The sequence below is a fragment of the Lycorma delicatula genome, chromosome 10, assembly GCF_047948215.1.
Source record: "Lycorma delicatula isolate Av1 chromosome 10, ASM4794821v1, whole genome shotgun sequence".
In the NCBI taxonomy this organism is placed as follows: domain Eukaryota; kingdom Metazoa; phylum Arthropoda; class Insecta; order Hemiptera; family Fulgoridae; genus Lycorma; species Lycorma delicatula.
The window spans coordinates 96898428-96917514 of NC_134464.1; the positions used below are offsets into that span (position 1 = coordinate 96898428).

The 19087-nt window shown below is 28.1% G+C and overlaps 1 protein-coding gene across 3 annotated transcripts in view; it reads left to right on the forward strand.

The window, feature by feature from the left end:
* Window positions 1–2596: 2596 nt before the first annotated feature.
* The window catches only part of LOC142331788 (uncharacterized), an 86909-nt gene continuing 70418 nt past the window's right edge, over window positions 2597–19087 (forward strand). For 2 of the 3 annotated variants that reach the window (XM_075377902.1, XM_075377898.1), the window contains exons 1-2: window positions 2659–2959; window positions 14072–14280. The gene's annotated coding sequence lies outside the window, so the exon portion shown is untranslated. The other variant, XM_075377899.1, reaches the window with a different exon arrangement.

A 19087-nucleotide genomic window follows, 5' to 3' on the forward strand; every position in this document is an offset into this window, starting at 1 on the left:
GCAATTGATGAAACTTGAGTACAGCACTACTGACATTTAACCAAGAAATAGTCAAAACACTGGGTGGCAGTCAGGTATCTTGGTCCAAAGAAGGTGAAAAATATTCTATATGTAGAAAAGGTGATGCTAACTGTCTTTTGGGATTCTTATGACATAATCTTCAATGACTTTCTGGAAAAGAGTAAAATAATAACTGGATAATATTACACATTTTTTTCTGGGTCTGAGGAAAAAAAGAAAAACCTATCATATTTGATGGAAAAAAAGGTTCTTTTACACCAAAACAATACATTATCTCACTCTAATGTGATTACAACTGTAAACTTGTTCAAATTATGTTACAAAATTCTTCTGGACTCTTTTACTAACCAGACTTATCACATTCAGACTATAATCTGTTTCCAACTGTGAAGAAATAGTTGGCTGAAAAGAGATTTACATTTAATGATGATGCTATTACTGAAGATCTGCCTATTTTGAAGACGTAGATAAATTATAAGAATGGAATAGAAAAACTTGAGCGTCGTTTGATTAAATATATTAACTTGAAAGGAGATTTTGTTGAAAAATAAAAAACAGATTTTCCTAGAAAACTGTCTTATTTCTGAACAGATTCATGAAATGCTTTTCATAACTTAAGCAGAAGATTTTTTTAAGTTTTAAAGATATTTTAAAATGATTATTACTTAATACTGGACAGTTATGATATAATGAGAACTTACAGCCTGATGTTATAAATAAGTACTTCATTTAACCATAACTTAACATCGCTAGCGTTATCTTTATGTTATTTTTCTCATTCTTTTTATTATTTTTTTAAGATAAGAGATCACATCTTTTCATTAATTGCAAGCAGCTATTTGTCATAGAGGTTGCAGGTTTATCCATATTTTAAATCAAAATAAAATAAACTTAAAAAAATAAAACTAACTTGAAAATAATCATAAAAGATACTTTTTCTTAACTTTTATTTAAATTTTGATATTTAGAAGTTTGTATCGAAAGCAATTTTCGAAATGTTACAATCCTTAACTTAGCACTGACAAAAAGTGACTTTTTTTACAAACACTATTTTTCAAACAAGTGACAGATATTCATTCATTCATACTCCAGGTAAATCAATGGGATGCATTGGCTTAGAATTGAATATTCCTAGGGTTACAATATGGAGGGTATTTTATCATCAACTGTGTCATTTAAACCCTACAAATTACAACTGATACAAACTTTGAGTAAAGGTGATAAAAAAAAATGAACTGAGTTCTAATCTTGTGATGTGTGATGAAGAAATCTGCCGTACTAGCAGTAAAGTGAATTGACATAATGTTCAGATGTGAAGTGAACAGAATCCACATGACCAAACATGTATGGGACTCACCTAAGGGAAAATTTTTTTGTACTGTAAGCTGTCACAAAATTTTGGTTCTTTCTTTATTGACGAATCAATTGTAACTGGCATATCATTCCTGGACATGCTTGAACATTATCTAATGCCACAATTACAGCAGGATATGGGTACAGAATTCATTTTCCAGCAAGATTGTGCGCCATCACATAATCATTGTGCAGTTGCATATCTCAATAGCAAAGCACCGACTTGGATTGGATCTGGTGGAACAATCCAAGTTATGTTAAAGATAGACTGTGTATTCCTGTGATTCCAGTAAATCTCGATGAGCTACAGCACCAGATAACACAAACTGTTGCCACCATAGATCAAGATACGCTTCATAGGATTTGGTAAGAAACTGATTGCAGATCGGACATCTTCTGTGTTACAAAAGGTACCCATACTGGACATTTTTGTAAATGAAATTTGAAGATACACTGTATTCAGTGCTGCAACAAATATTTCTGTAAATTATTTACTTTTTTCATTATTAAAGGTTGCTTTTGTTTAACTAATTTATATATATTCTGTATAAATTTCTGTATTTTTATATATTCTGTATAAATTGAAGTTTTTTTGTATTTTTAAATAAATGTGTTTTGTTTTTGTAGTAAATTGTAGGTTTGATGGTATTCTAATATTATAGTTAGGCCTAATCTTATTAGAATATTAATAATTTACAGTTTCTTTTTATTGCAATTTGATACTAGTGCAGCTTTTACCTATTTTCATGTATAATGCAATATATTAATCATTCTACTTATTTATTTAAAATATGTGTTCTCACGTGCTAAGCAGTGAAAAAAGTGTAAGTTGTAAAATCATCTGCGGGAGATAATACAGCGAATAAATTATAAGAAAGCATGTCAGGTAGATATCTATTAAATATTTGCTTGTGTCATGAGATTTGATAAAGAATAAATACATTTATATTTATCAAGATATGTAATGTTGTGGAATTCTGAAGAAATGCGCCGTGCCGTAATCCAATTTCTGTCATATATTTGCTGATGAAGCGATAACCAGATTTGAAGCGCGTTCCCTGAAAACAACGATGTTATTTTCAATAAAAAAACATAGAGTATAAATTACGTAACATTACTATTAATAATTATTTGCTTAATTCTTGACGCTCCATACCTTAGTAGCTTATCGTAAGTTTGTTTAAACTTAAGTGGATACATTTAGTTTATACCAAAATCACCCCATGCAGCAGATGCATTTTAGAAGATTAATTCGGCACTTGCTGCAGAGGCAAGGTAGGACGCCATTTTTTTTATACTTTCATAAAAATAGAATGTTGATTAAGTAGCCTTTATTTATTTGTGTAATTAGTGTAGTAAACGAAATGACTAAAACTAGTGTTCGATTTTAGAAGCAATATTATATTTTAATGTAAAGTCTTATTATATTAGTGACCGTATTAGTACTTTTTGTTAACATTTTTTATGAGCTCGGTCTGTACATTGTTGATTTAAAATTAGGTCTCGAGGGTGTTGGCCCCACATCAGGTTAGAAAACAAAGCTGGGGGTATTTGCCCGATTACATTACTCTGTGGAGGTCTGAAGGTAAGCAGTTTTGCATGTTACTGGATTTTAGTTTTTAAAATATAATTCAGTATTAAATTGTTATGTTGAGTGTTTTTGACATTTGTTTATGTTTATGTGTTGCGCTTGTTTTATATGTCGGTATGGTTCATCATTTATTGTCTTAAGTAAACATGTTATTAGTTGTTGAGGTGTCCGTTAACTTTTAAAGATATTGACTCGAGATCTCTGTTGCCATACAGTATGTGCCAGTTTTTTTAAAGAAAAATTTTATTAATTGATAACGTCTTATATTTCTGGTGTGTATTGTTTGTGGGCTGTTAAAAACATTACATTTTTGGTAATGTTTCTCATTCGTATAGGAAAAATACATTGATCAACCAGCCAGTTTTTATGTCAATGTTGTTGTATCTGTAGAGCAAGAAAAATTTTCTTTCAAAAATACTACTTTCAAAAATATATACTTTCAAAAATAGGTGATTTGGTTATTGCATGTTCAAATGAAACATTGAATTTCTAAGCCATGTTTCGAAATTCAATGTTTTTTAAGTTATTCAAATGTTCCCTTTTATCTTTTACTTTCAACTGGCTTATGCTAATTTTTGCCATTGTTCAAGTGTATTAATCTTTAATTCTTATATTCACAGCTAAAAGCAAATTAATCAGGTTTGAGGGCCAAACTGAACATTTATTTTAATGATTTCTTTTCTGCTAGGGGTATTTGTTGGATGGGTTGTGATGTAGATTATCTTCAGTTTTTAGACCTAAATGTTTAATAATTTTTTTGCTTACAATAGAAAAAATATATTAAACAATATAAATGTTAAGAACACTTAAATTTACATTTTATAAAACATTTTCCAGATTATTCTTAACATAGGTTTGTGCTGTAGTACAATAAAGCTATTGCCTTCTTTGTTCTTTTCTTTTATATTAATTGTTGACTAGTGAAACTACAAATTTGAACTTTTGTTTACTGCATGTGAGGTTTATGATTAAAAAATTGGTACAGCCAGTTGTCTAGTAAAAGTGAAAAGGGAGCTCATATTATTACATAGTAAATTATAAGAACTATCATGTTATTTGATAACTCTCAGAACCTTTAATTGGATTTAAACTAAGGATGTAATGCAATTCAAAACAAATTTGATTTCATATAACAGCTAGACTTTTGATCTGTTAGCTTCCCATTTTATATTTTAGATTAAATGTAATTTTATTAATTTTTTCCTTCTTAGCATCCTCTACTGATTCTTGTAGTATTGTTTTAATCAACCCCCTGTTAGCACTATGTTCTAGATAATTGTCTAACTACTTATAAAAATTAAAAAGTTGTTTTTAAATCAATCTACTGTGATATTTCAAGTAAATTAATAACGTATATATAGTGTGTAATACTTGATCAGTTGCTGAATGTCTCAGTATGATGAATTCTCATTAATATTGCCCTGTGTTTGATTCCTAGTTAAATATATGTTACTTTTTGAACAGTAGTCATAAATAAAGATATAATAAATTCAAAATATTGCAGTATAGGCTAGTTAAATAAAAAAAATAAAATAAAAGCTTCCTCTAAGTTGTCTCTTAAGACTCTGTAAGATAAAATATTTTATGTAATTTATCTAGAATCTTTTACTTTCTTCAGTATTCATTTGATATAGAGCACTTAACAGTGCAGTAGTATAAAGTAGGAATATCATGAACATAAAAACCAACTTACTGTTTATATATATATGATAATTTATATTTCATCAGCATTTATTTTTTTGATATATTCCTGCTGCCTTTTTTAATACAAATGTTAAATAATAATTTGAAAGATTACAATCTTCCTTTACACCTTAATCATATTACAGTAGAATATTTTTAATTTATATTTTTGTGTTCTTGATTATCTAAAAATCTTTTTTAACTCTTCTTTGTTAACATTGATAGCCCAAACACTTTTCAGTCAGTTTCTGTGTGTAACTCCAGGACAGGCATTTATCACACTACAAATTAATTGTAGAATGTGTTCATACCATTTTTATGATAAAGAGGATGGTGGCTATTACGGGGCATATATTTACAATTGCTTAACTGAATAAATACAGCCAAATTGTCATTACCTTAATTGTAAGGATTTCATCTAAAATAAAAAGAATCTTTATCATTAAAAGCAAAGTATTTTTCAGTAATCTTACAAAAAAAATATTTTTATTACGTTATTTTCATTTTACATTACTTGGAAATTTTTATGTTGATTTAGCTGCAAACTTTTGAAATACAGCAGATTCTCTCTTTGCAGATGTGTTTTGTAACCAAACAGGGGTGTTATATAAGTGAAAAATTCAGTTAAACTGGCATATCTTTGTTTTATCTTTTATTTTTTTATTTATTGATTATATTTTAAAATGAGTATCTCCAGGCCCAAAATATATTTTCCAGTAGCTTTTTAATGGAAATAGCTAATTCATTGACCCTTGATGATTTCTTGTCTTGTTAATTAGGGAAACTTTTATTTTCATCTAGTGTCCAATTAAAGATTATGGTTTGTTTTTTATTATTGAATTGCTAATGGACACAGCTAAATCACTGTGTACCCTGCATTATCCAGAATCCCAAAATTAGGATCATGTAATGTTCAGTAGGAATGTAAAAAACAATCAGAGGCTAGGTAAGGGTCATGTGAAGTGTTCTATAAAAACATAAGGTGTACTTGACCAATTAAAAAAAAAATGAAACTTACCCACTTGTTTCCTACATGTCTCTGGACTTTAAAACAATTTTTTTTTAAGCAATTTACCTGTGGTAGCCATTTTTGTTATGATGTGCACACCTGTTTTTGTGATTGTAAGGGTTTACAGAAAAAAGTTTAACTAAAAACTATTCATCCTGGAAGGCTGAAACTAAAAGCAATTTAATCATATTTTCTCAAAGTAAATATTGGTTCAGTGGCTTATTTAGCTATCTCTCGTCTTTCTATAAGAAAATTACCCATAAAATTGAAGATGGAAAACTGTGAAATTTCACTTTTTGTCATTTTTTTCAAGAGACAGGGATGGCACACACAGTTTGAATTATTTTTTATATGTAGGGGTATATGTTAGTAGGTTTACCATAAATAATATTAATGGTAATTTTCTTACCTCTAAATTTTTATGAATTTTTAAAAACTAATTTTTTTTTAATTTAAATTTTGGCTTCAAATAACTCTGATGGGGCTGGTGATAAAAATCTCAAATTTGCACAACTTGCAGTGTTTGTGTAGATGTTTATGGAAAATAAAAAAGTTTCTTGTGTATTGTACCAATATAAAAGTTATAACCTCTCAAAAATCATGAAAAACCTTTTAAAAGCAATATTATGACTCTAAATAAGTGCTCGAAGGGGGTTTCTTGTCTTCTTTGCACCTTACAATATTGAAGTTGACATTTTCAATATTTTTAAAATAGTTTTTTAAATTATTAACGATAGTTCGCAATTTAATGACAACTTAACCAATACCAGTAATCTAATACAATTTTGATAAAAATGCTTATAAAACTTACCCAAACTGAGATTTCATGAATAGCCTACATCTTTTATCAAGACTTCACTTTTATTTTTTATATTGGTTTTTTTTTGTAAACACTAGCAAAGAAAAAATAAATTGTAGCAATATTTTAATTATTCTTCAATGAAATAGCCTGTAGCAATGAAAGTTCTTTTTGTAGCAATGAAAGTTTATTATTTAGTGTGGTTAACCTACAGCTGTGATATCTCTTCTGATAATTCTTTTGAAATTGTGTGGGAACAACCCATCACTGTAGTTAGTTCAAGTAATGCCAACTTTTTCAGGACTTTGCAGATCGGTACCCACACTTTGTGTTGTTGAGACTTTTGAAATGATGTATGTGGTCTAGCTGGGTGGAAAAATGAACCTGCACATCGTCATTTTCGAGGCTAATATCTACTACTTCTATCCACCACTGATCATCATATACACGAGCAATAGAATCTTTTTATTTAAGTGAAAGTGGTACAATACTTGGCACAGGATGGTCTTCATAGTCCTTGGAGTCTGAAGTAAAGTAACATCTTACAATACCTTTTGACACAGGAACATACTTGTGATTCTTTTTTAATTTTTCAGATACCTTATTTATTCTAAATTTTAATACTGATGGCCCTTGATCCATGCTTAATTTTTTCAATTTTGATGGAGGTGGTACATCCAAACTCCTACAAGGAGCACCCATTTGTCCAGTATTGTAATGTGGGATATTGCTCTTGGGCTTCACATTCATGTAGTTCTTTGTTCTGCTGAGAAAAAATGTTTTTGAAATGGTTAACATAAAGAGATCTTCCAGGAACTAAATTTAAATTTGGAAAAATATGTTCTTTAAGAGCTTGCCCTAATGCTATTAATTTTAAGTTTTTCTTAACTGTATTTTTATGAGTTCTCAAAGGATCACAACAGAACTGTCCATACAGGTGACTGAATTTTGGCAAAAAACGTTTTTTTCATGATATTTATGAACACTAGTGACATCTAAATTAACACATAAAAAATTAAGTTGTTGGTTTTCATCACTAAATTCACAAATTTTTACGAGTTCTTTTGGCACTGAACCATACACTGTTTTATGACACTCTTCATTCTATTGAACATTGTTCTTCCATTGTTTTATATGAAATGACTTGAAAATAATGTAAAAATTTAACTGATTTTAAAATTTGCAAATATAACATTATTTAGTAAAGCTTATTTATTTATTAAACACTTCCAAACACAGGATGAAATTTGAGACACTCTGTAAAGATGTAAACAGGTCCCTGATTAATGCCAGACTGATCAGTCTGTAACTGCGAAGCTAAATGATGCATCAGCCATTAATGAGTATGTTGCAACATGAATTTTCCTGACGACTGGAAATGACTTCAAGCACCTGTTATAACATAAACCCTGTAGTTGAATGGTTCAAACAAATCTATTTCAACTACAGTAATAATTATAAAAATATTAAAGTGCTAAGAAGACAAGAAACCCCCTTGGAGCACTTATTTAGAGAGTCAAAATCATATCACTTTTAACAGGTTTTTATGATTTTTGAGAGGCTATAACTTTTATTAGTACAATACACAAAAAACTTCAATCAATTTGCAATACTTAATCAATTTACCATTATTACGTCTATCTTTTTCTAATGTCTGGATGGTCAGTTGATAATGATAGGCAATGCAAAATATTTAATATTTTTTCAGTTTTTAAATAACAAACCAAACCAAATTCTGATGAGTATTTTAGCGTATTCAACATTTTTTAATTCATCCTTGCAATTATTTTCAGTGACAGAGTATTTATGATTATGTTAATGTTTGATGTTTTGAAGAAGTTTTAAAAAAGTTGTTTTTATAAAATTTGGTTAAGGTTGCCTTCTTAAAAGAAAGTTTTAATTACCAAAAAAGTAAAATTATTAAAATTCCCAAATAGAACAGCTTAATATGTTTTTAAATTATCTCATCCATGGGTTACATTAAACAGAAGTGGGCATAATTTCAAGTTTTTCTCCTTTGAAAGTCTCAAATTCTTCTGAATTATAATTCAAAATTTACACTTTTTTCCATGGCAAAAGTTCTGAATAGCTTGAGTCAGTTCATGAAGAACTTACTTCTACTTTTTATGTTCTGTATTCTGTCTTATTGAGATTTTACAGTAATTCATTAAAGTGATATAAGCTTAAAAAAAGTAAAAAATACATAATACAGAATGAAATGTAAAAAAATAATACTATTTCAATTTTAAAAAATTTTCAAGAATATAAGAATTATGTCAAAATGTTGACAAATATGTTTGCTAATATGTACTTATGCAAATTAAAAACATTTGCATACATAATTAACTAACACTTAATTTCATCCCAGTTTCAAGCTCCAAAATTTAAAGATTCAAAAAATTTTTCTTAATTGTTTTTTGAAGTTTTCTGAGAAATATAAAGGAGAGAACTCAGTTCATGATAAGAATAAGAAAATCTGAATCTGGAGAAATAACATAAAGACTCTGTTAATTACAAAGTGTGAGCTAAGGTTATATGGCTAAATAATATACGAAAGTAAGATATATTTACTTTCGTATGCTCTTATTCTACCAGTTTATTTATCCTAATTCTTCCAACTAATATTCTATGTTATAGAATTATGAAAAATATATTCTGAAAATATCCACATAGAAAGTTAAATTTTCTGTTTAAAAATACTTATATAAATTAGGTAAAAAAACTTACAATAGGAAATCAAAGGAACTTCCTCAACAAAATAAAAAAAGTATTAATTAAATGGCACATGAATTGATACATGATTTGGCTTGTGCGTGCATCCACACACACATTAAAAAAAATATATATATGTTCACTATACATTCACAAAATGTATATTCACACACAGACCAAAGAGTATCCCGGTGAATGTTTTTGGAAAATTTAAAAATACGTGAACATTTTTCGAATACTTCTTTGATTTTTATGTTAAATTTAATTGCTCACTGGTGTTGATGTACACTATATTTCTTGAGCAATAATTTTTTTATTGCATTGGATATATACACTGATTTTATTTCTGTATTAGTAACAATGTACAATTAAGGAATTAAAGGAAAAAAATAGCCATAATTTTTTCTATTTGTGGTTTACATTTTTTTTAATTACTCAACAAGAGGAAAAATAAAAACTTGGCTTTTAATGTATTTTAAATAGAATAAACCTTAGACATAATTTCATATTCATTTGTGTTTTTAATGTTTCTACAAATATTAAATCATGTAGATGCATTGCATTGTAGTGTGATGACAGGAAAAAATCATACAAAATCCTAAAAATTTCTTTTTTCATATACATCAAAATTATATAAATTATCCAAAAATGATCAACTTGCTATATTGCAAAAGAACTTTAGGTTTAACATTTTCATTTACAAATTATTTGTACAAACTTAATGCAGATTAACATTATGTTACATTTTGTTATACAGATTGTGGATTTGCATAACTGGTTTATATCAACTGCAAAAACACATCAGGTTCCAACATTTGTTTATAAATAAATATTAGTATGTACTTATAATATATATATATATATATATATATATACACACACACACACACACACACACACACATATTAATACATTAATAATATGTATATATCATTCCTGTAAATGTAATGTAAACAGTGTGAGTAAAAGTTGTTTTGACTTTGAAGAAAGGTTATTTATTATTATTAAGATTTCCATTATGATCTATAACATAAAAATACATTAGTTTTTGTACCCAGGTTCACTTGGATAATAATATATTCTGTATAGCAAATTTTTATCCACATGTGTTTTGGTAAATATATGTTAAAATGAAAAAAATTGTACAAACCACATTGAATTTCAATAATTTCTAATAAACAGTTAATGTGATCAACCTCTGTATGTGTTAACATATAACAAACTTAATTATTTATTACAATTTACTGTTTTGTAAAGCTAAGATTTTTAATGAAAAAATTAATTACCTGTTAATGATTTTAATATGGACAGTGTAAAAAGTGTGAACCAGTTTTAGCCATCATCTACGGCTTAGCTTCAATAAATTTCATATTATTTTGTTCTCACTTTATATCATTTGGCTGTCATGAAAATTTGGCAGTGGAATTGCCAAACTGATTGTGATTTTTGGCCAAAAATCACCAAGTATGAGGTATATAAATTGAAACATTCCTACGTAAAAGAAAAATAATTTGCAATAAAAGTTTGGCAATTCCACTGCCAAATTTTCATGACAGCCAAATGATATAAAGTGAGAACAAAATAATATGAAATTTATTGAAGCTAAGCCGTAGATGATGGCTAAAACTGGTTCACACTTTTTACACTGTCCATATTAAAATCATTAACAGGTAATTAACTTTTTAATTAAAAATCTTAGCTTTACAAAACAGTAAATTGTAATAAATAATTAAGTTTGTTATATGTTAACACATACAGAGGTTGATCACATTAACTGTTTATTAGAAATTATTGAAATTCAATGTGGTTTGTACAATTTTTTTCATTTTATATATATATATATATATATACACACGAGTGATTCAGGAGGTAAGGGATAATTTGGGAACTGATTTTAGAGCTTGAAATAAGAAAAAAGTCTACAGAAAACATATGTCCAAAAACGCTTTGTCATCATGTTACGGCTAGCGAAAAATTTCACCTGGATTTCAGTTACCCCAGTGAAATTAGATCATACTGATACTTTCAAGGTGTTATCTAAAGTGTAACCATAAGAAACAGGTTTTTTATTTTACTTCACCTGAAAAATTGAATGTGCCAGAACTGTATCTCCTGTAGATTTCATGATATCTAACATAATACAGCAAAATTTGGTGATAAAAAACACTTTTTGTAGGTTTGAAGTTCAATAAATTTGTTATTAAATATATTAATTTGTAAAAATGCATAAATTTTATTATCAATATTTGAAGATTTTAATTCTGTGAAAAATGATGTAATGTAGTCTGTGAAAAACAAAACAGAGTAAAACTTAACAGAAAATATTATAAATTTGTAAAAATTAAAAATGTAGTATTTTGTAGAATTTTTTAATAATCTTCGTGAGAATGGTACACTTCCCAGTGCTCATGTTCCATCTTTACATCAACCAGCACCTGGTGATGTAAAGGAACCTTTGTTCTACATTGAGCACATGAAAAATTTCTACACAACTCAACATTCCACAAAATAACTAAATGACACTTTTAGTTGAAACTGTTGTTTGATTGGAGATGACTTGAAGTATTATTCTTTTTAAAACAATTGCAATTCACGGTCAGGTGTGGGAAAAGGAAATGAAATGTTTACATTTGATATCTCATATTGTTTAACATTGCCATGTGCATTTAATTTTATCATTAACACGTATTACATCATTTTTTTTTAATACATATGTATTTACAAATCAGCTGACAGATTTTGACTATTAATTGTGGTTGTGACTGGTTATAATCTTCTGATTCATACAGAAATCTTTTCCTTTGCATTTAAAGCTCCTTAATTGATATTTTTATACTTTTTTATTATATTGCAGCTATCGTATAGGCTGTTTGATGAACTGCGATAACTGAATAGAATGTTTTTATTATAAATAGCAGTAATAAACTCCTGTAAGAAAATCACAGTGTGTGCTACTCCATAGTCTCAACTAAATGTGTCATTGAGTTTACAGTATGGAGGACATTACATGCTCATGGACTGTGTCCTTATCATATTCAGAAAATTGAGCACTTCCAGTTTGGTGACCGTGCCAGACAACTTCAGTTTTGACAATGGGTTAACAATAATTACCACTTAATTCTGTACAAACTGTTTTTGGATGAAGCTACTTTTACCCATAATAAGCATAATACACATAATTCACATTGATGGTCTGAAGAAAACCAATGCTGCAGTTAAATCAAATTTCCAGCAACGATTTTTGGTGAACGTTTGTTGGTGGCGTGATTGACAACCAGTTAATAGGCTCTTTCATAATAGAACATTGTGTTATGGAGAGAAATTATCTGGTGTTTTGAAACAATGAATTTCTTATAGTACTTTAAGATTTCTCATTAGCGAAACTTGAAATTTATTATATCAACTTGATGGAGCACCAACACATTTCATGAATGATGTAAGACAATTTGTAGATGAAAAGTTTACGTTAAACGGGTTGGATGTAAAGGGTTGGTAAATTGGTCATCTAGATTGCAGGACCTTACTCCCTTAAATTACTGCTTAAGGGGATGGATGATATGCAAGATATACAAGCAGAAGGTAAATGCAAATGTATACTGATCATTCACATTTTCAATGCTGCTGCCCTCACTTTGGAATTTAGATATCATTAGGTTGGTGACAGAAAATATGAGGAAAGTTGAAAAGTGCATTGTTGGTGACAGAAAATATGAGGAGAGTTGAAAAGTGCATTGATGTCGGTGGTGAAAATTTTGAACATTTATTATAAATTAATACAGTATAAACCACAGTGAGTATTCTTTTTTCTTTTTTGAAATAAATTAAAAGTATTTTAATTTTTGTAAGGTCTAAATTTATTACACTATGTAAACTGTTTTTTCATAGATTTTATGACATCAGTCTTCTCAGAATTTAATTCTCTACAAGTTTTGATAATTAAATTTATGCATTTTTTAGTCATTTAACAAAGTTATTGTATTTCAAACCTAAAAAAATTTTTTTTTATCATCAAATTTTTCTGTTTTACGTTCGATATCAAATGCTATAACTGAAATACAGTTACACTGGTAACTGAGATACAGGTGAAATTTTTTGCTAGCCGTGAAATGATTTGCTAGCCAAGTGTTTTTGGACATATGTCTTCTGTGGACTTTTTCTATTTCAAGCTCTAGAATCAGTTCCCAAATTATTTCCCTTACCACCAGAATCACTGTGTATATAGATATAATTTTTTTTTTTTAATTTAAAAAAGAAATCTATTTTTAAAAGAACTGGAAACTTGTCCAAGTAAAAATTTTCATTAAGTTTAATACCAACTGAGATATTACCACTCATCTTCCTTTTTCTCCCTATCCCTTTGAGATTTCTGACTTCAAATTTTAATGGTGTCAGTGCCTCATATGTAGGATTCACTGTCAAATGTGAAGATTTTTTATGTACTCATTCCTAATTAATTAGCTTTAATAGATGCCAACATGTACACCCATTCATCGGTACATATGAATAATGAAGAAACAAAATTAAACCCTTATTTTTTTGCATTATGATCTTGAGTCCAAAAAAAAAATGAAAAGATTTTAGACATAATTAGCATAATTCCCCCCTTGTTATTGTGTTTAACACGATATCCATTACCAATTAACACCATATCAGAAGGGTGTAACAGTCTATGTTTAAAAAAGTTGGAAAAATTTCAATTGTATATTTTAATTTTAAGTAATCTTTAATGTTTAAAAATTTACGTTCGCAGTATTAATTTTTAACTCTTTAGAATATCGTGTACAAATAATCTAAAATTGATTTTTAACTAAAATAACTACTACAAAGAATATTTTGAATTTTATTTAATTAATTGTGAAATTTGTAACTTAATTAATTTTTCCTAATTACTGTTTGTTTTCAGTAAATCAGAATGTCAGGATTATACTTGAGCTTTCAGTTATGTACTACTGATCATAATATTCAAAAAGAATAAAGTGTTAGTGTAAAATCAAAATTAAGAAAAAATAAATTATTACCAGCGCAGCACATGTATCAGTACTTATGTTGTTGGCATGAACTTGTACAAAACTTTTACATTTGAAAATTATTAGATTATTGAATTTATTCTTTGTAAGTAAAACATTATTATTATTATTATTATTATTATTATTTTTAATTACATAGAATTACAATCAGTTGAAGAAAATAGTTTCAAACTGGCTTATTTATTGATAAATATATATTGTTAATATTTTGGTAATTACTTTTTAAGAAAAAGATAAATAATAATCAAACAAAATTATGTAATATGATCTCTTATCACATTAAAAGAGCAATTTACTTTATTAAAAATGAAATTTTTTGTGGTTAAAACATTAGGATTAGTGTGTTTCTAAGTTAGATAACTAATGAATTAAACACTACTGTTTCAGAATGGCAGTATCTCTTAAAATAATGTTTTTTATTGACGAGTCAATAATTTTCTGCAATGTATTTGAGTTTATGTTTTTGTTGCCAACACTGCCATTTTCAGATGTAGATGCTATTCATTGTTTCTAACTTAATACTTTTGCATAGATTTAAGTCGATAATATTATTCCAGTTGTAACATTAACCATGGCTGCGCTCCGCTTTCTTCTGTTTGCACTAAAGAACAGTGGTATTCAGAAAGACATTTGTTTGTGCTCTAAAGGTGTATCAGGGTCCAAAATCTATCAAAGATTTTTAGCATAATACTGGAACAGTGTTTTACCACAATGAAGTGCCCGTGAGTAGTAGATTGAAAAAATGGTCGCACAAGTGTTATGAATTAATTGGGGATCGGATGTTAATCTACAATTATAACTGATGTCAACATTGAGCTCATGTGCTTAATGGTTTTGAAAGATAGAGAAGTGATTATCGATGAAGTAGCAAACGATTTACAAATTAGTCGTAGTTCTGCACAATAAACATAACTTTCATAAAGTTTGTGCAAGGTAGGATCCAAAACAGTGCACATTGTTGCGTAAACAAATGTGTTTAGTTGTCTGTCAATAGAATCTGGCCTGGTATTATGACGATGACACTTTCTTAGTCAGAATCATTACTGATGAAACACAGGTCTACTATTTCGAGCCAGAGAGTAAATAGCCAAGTATGGGAATAGAAACAACCGCAGTTTTATACCGGGAGAAAGTTCAAAGTTAACCATCAGCAGGAAAATTGATGTTAACATTTTTTTGGGACCGATCAAACCCAGAAATATTATCTCAGTTCTGGAAAATTATCTGAAAAGGGGGTCAACAATAAACATTGTTTGTTACTGTGAAATGATTATTTAGAAGTTTAAGCTTGCAATTCAAAGTAAATATAAGATAAAAATTGTCAAAAGCCATTGTTAATTGCAATCTGAATATTGTTGTCCACACAATTTTTACCCTTCAGAAAATAAATTTTGAGGTATTGGCTCACCTTTATTTTAGTCATAATCTTCCTCCTTCAGCTTGTTCAGTCTGTAGAAAGAACATTAAATGGTCATCGATTTACCTAGGACCAAGTAACGAAGGAAGTAATGCGTGTGTGGCTTATTGCTTAACCAGCTTAACCAAAAACATTTTTTTCTAATGGGGTAGATTCATTAAATCAAAGCTACATTCTCATCGAAGTGAGGAAAACTGTAGCTGTATGCGGCTTAGTTTTAGGAGTATTACAGTTTTATCATGCGATTTAATGATGACCAAAATTCGTATTTAACTAGTATGATTATTACCTTTATCCTAATTCAGAAAAGGAGATCTCATTTGCCTGAAAATTTATCTAACTACGAAGTTGTTACTTTTTCAGAATAACACTTTTATAAGAAAATAATGACTGTTCTAATGTTGAACTTCCAGCTTTGTTATAAAACGTTTCATCAATTTTTAAATTTGCTAAGGGGAAATTAGAATATATATATATAAAAAATTTTAATTACTGGTGTGTCACCAAAGGGTAAAAGAAGCACAACATCAGGTACTCATAGAAGCATTGATATGGACATGTAAAATTTTATAAAATAAAATAACTGAATCTTGCAAAATTTTAGTAAACTTATTTATTACAGCAGACATTACTAGCAAAATTTACTTGTCAGAAGACCTAAATGTAAAGTAAAATGTACTATATGTTTAAAAATCATAATGATTATACAAATATAAATGTGTCATACAATTCTTATAGAAAATTTTTCATAAAAAATACATTCAATTATCCACACGTAGATTTATGTTAAATTCATGATAGATATGAAGCTCCAATGTCAAATTTTGAATTGCAGAACAAAGAAAACGAAATAATAAAACACAATAGATTATAATTTGCATCTTAAAAATTCTGAAGTATTTTATAACTGTAAATGGAAAATGACTGAATTATAAAGAAAGTAGAAAACTGTTTTAGGTATAGCTAAGACTAGATTAAAAAATTGTGAGTTAGTTGAATATAGCCATAAAGAATGTCTTTTTTATAAAAGGCAACTGTCAGTGTATTCATTTAATATTCATTCATTCATTAACAATAATGATGTGTTTTACTGTTACCCTAAGGGTGAATGGTAAGAAGGAGTCTGATGAAGTTGCATCATTTCTGTTAGTATAGAAATCAAGAAGGCAAATCAGCAATGTTGCAAGTGGCAAGTTCCAATGAAAAAATAAAAATATCACCATAATTAATAGTAAATGCATGTCAGTAATATCATCACAATCAAGATGAGTGTCTCAAAAAACTGGATTTCATATTTTATTAGCTTAAGAAATGAAGTGAAATTAATTTTTTTTTAAATTTCATAACAGTTTATTAAAGGGTTTTTTATACTACTGTACTACAGTTGAAATAAGTCAACTTAAAACAAAAAAAATTGTGAAATTATTTTCTGAAAAATTGGCATATGTTTTTCCCTGACCTTTCTTTATTTTAAATATATATTTCAGATGAAGTTTTGGATTGTAAAATAATTGTAACTGTCAGGAAATATATTGAAGATATAAATGTAGATTGAAGAGAGAAATCTGTTAACATTTTCACAAAATTTGTGAAACTGATTGGTTTTTCTGTACATGTATGTAATTTGTTGAGATTTTACTTTTATTTTTGTGTCTTACGTATTGGAAAAGTTGGTTTTGTGTAGAAGCATAAATATGTTTTAATTTGTCATTTTAAGATAAAAAGATGGAGGCAAGCAAGTATTAACTGATACAGATTGCTGGGATCAGTTCATCATATACAACATCATCTGGTGGGAATTTTATCTAAGACCCTCACTAGTCACTGGCTTCTCAAAGGCATTATAAACTATAAAATTTACCATGAATAATAAGATAACTGTTAACACAATTAGTAAAATTCCAGTGTGATTTTGGGTATTGAGAAATATAAACTTTACCTGAAGGTTGTGAAGGTATTAAGCTATTGTTGGTCCAAACATTTACTCGCCGTGAAGACTAACCTTTCATTGTTATATTTAATTTTTGTATTTGTTATAACAATTGCAGTCATATAAATTTGTAGGTGTAGCGCTCTCTCCCTCTCAAAGATTAAGAAAAAATTCTTGAAAATTAAAAAAAAAAGAAAATTGTAAGGTGTTTTTTTTTTAGTTTGACTACTAAAGAATTGTGGCAGTTTTGTTAAAATTGTTGATCTGTTGGTAAATTTCAAAGAAAGATGAAATAAATATAAGAGATTTAAATCGATTTAATTGCTACATTTGGTTAAATTAAGTTAATTTGGTAATTATTAATTGATCGTGTTTTGCATCCAGAATAATTCTGTTACGAGAAAAACAGATACAGATGAATGTAATGAGGCTATTATCTCAATTTATATCTGTTTCTTTTTTTGCCAGCATGATAATTGGTACAGATTGAAACAATGGGTATTGTATGAAATCTTGCATTAAATTGAAAGATGTCACATAAGTAACATATTTAATAACATAAATTGAATTGTATGTGCAATACATAGCTAACACTTAATGCAAAAAACTATCACTTGCTTACCTATGAAAATTGTAGTATAGAAAAATTTATATTAAATCGCATATCTTAAGAACAAATACTCGGATAACCTGCTGATTTGTTTCAGTGAAATAACCAAAATAAAATCCAGTCATTAATAAATTTAATCTTTGAGAACATTTACCTTTTCAATTCTTAAAGAATGCTTTAATCAGTGACCAAAATATTACTACTACATGAAAAATGACTAAAGTAAAAATTCTCTGTAATCATTACTGTTCATCAGTAACAAAATTAACTGGGTAAATTTATACCTAAAACTAAACTCAGAATTTGTTAAAAATAAAGGGTATATATGTCATTCACTTTGACTCACCAGACCCTCCTGAATTTATATAAAGATAACATAGTTATAAGTACTTAAACTGCTTGAATATTATTTCCAAAATAATAAAAGTTTTTTGTAGCAACTTTTACATTTATTTCAAGATTTAACTTAACATATTGGCACAGTGTAAACATTTAATTGTTCAGTAAATCAAATAATGTTAATTTTAATCAGCAATATGCTTGATCATCTTCATCAGTCTAGAAGTAATGGAAAAGATTTATAAAATTTCATTCTGGCAACTTCTGAAGTGAATTGGTTTTATCAAATCAAAGTATAAAATAGTGGAAGCATAGAGCATCGATGGAACTATCAGTTTTAGTGTTTTCACAAAATGACCAGTTTTTTAAATTCATTTTTAAGTGTATAGAAATTATTGTGCTCTGATTTATTTATGTATATTTTAAATGAGAATGTCATTAACATACAAAGAAAAAGCTCTGCTAAATAGCTATTGGAATAAATTTCAAAGTGAAGTGCACAAAAACTGTTAATAAATAAATTGTTTAAAGTCTAAAACTAGGTAGCCATTTTGATTTTTAAAAACTCATTAACAGATTCTGAGGGTTTTGCATAA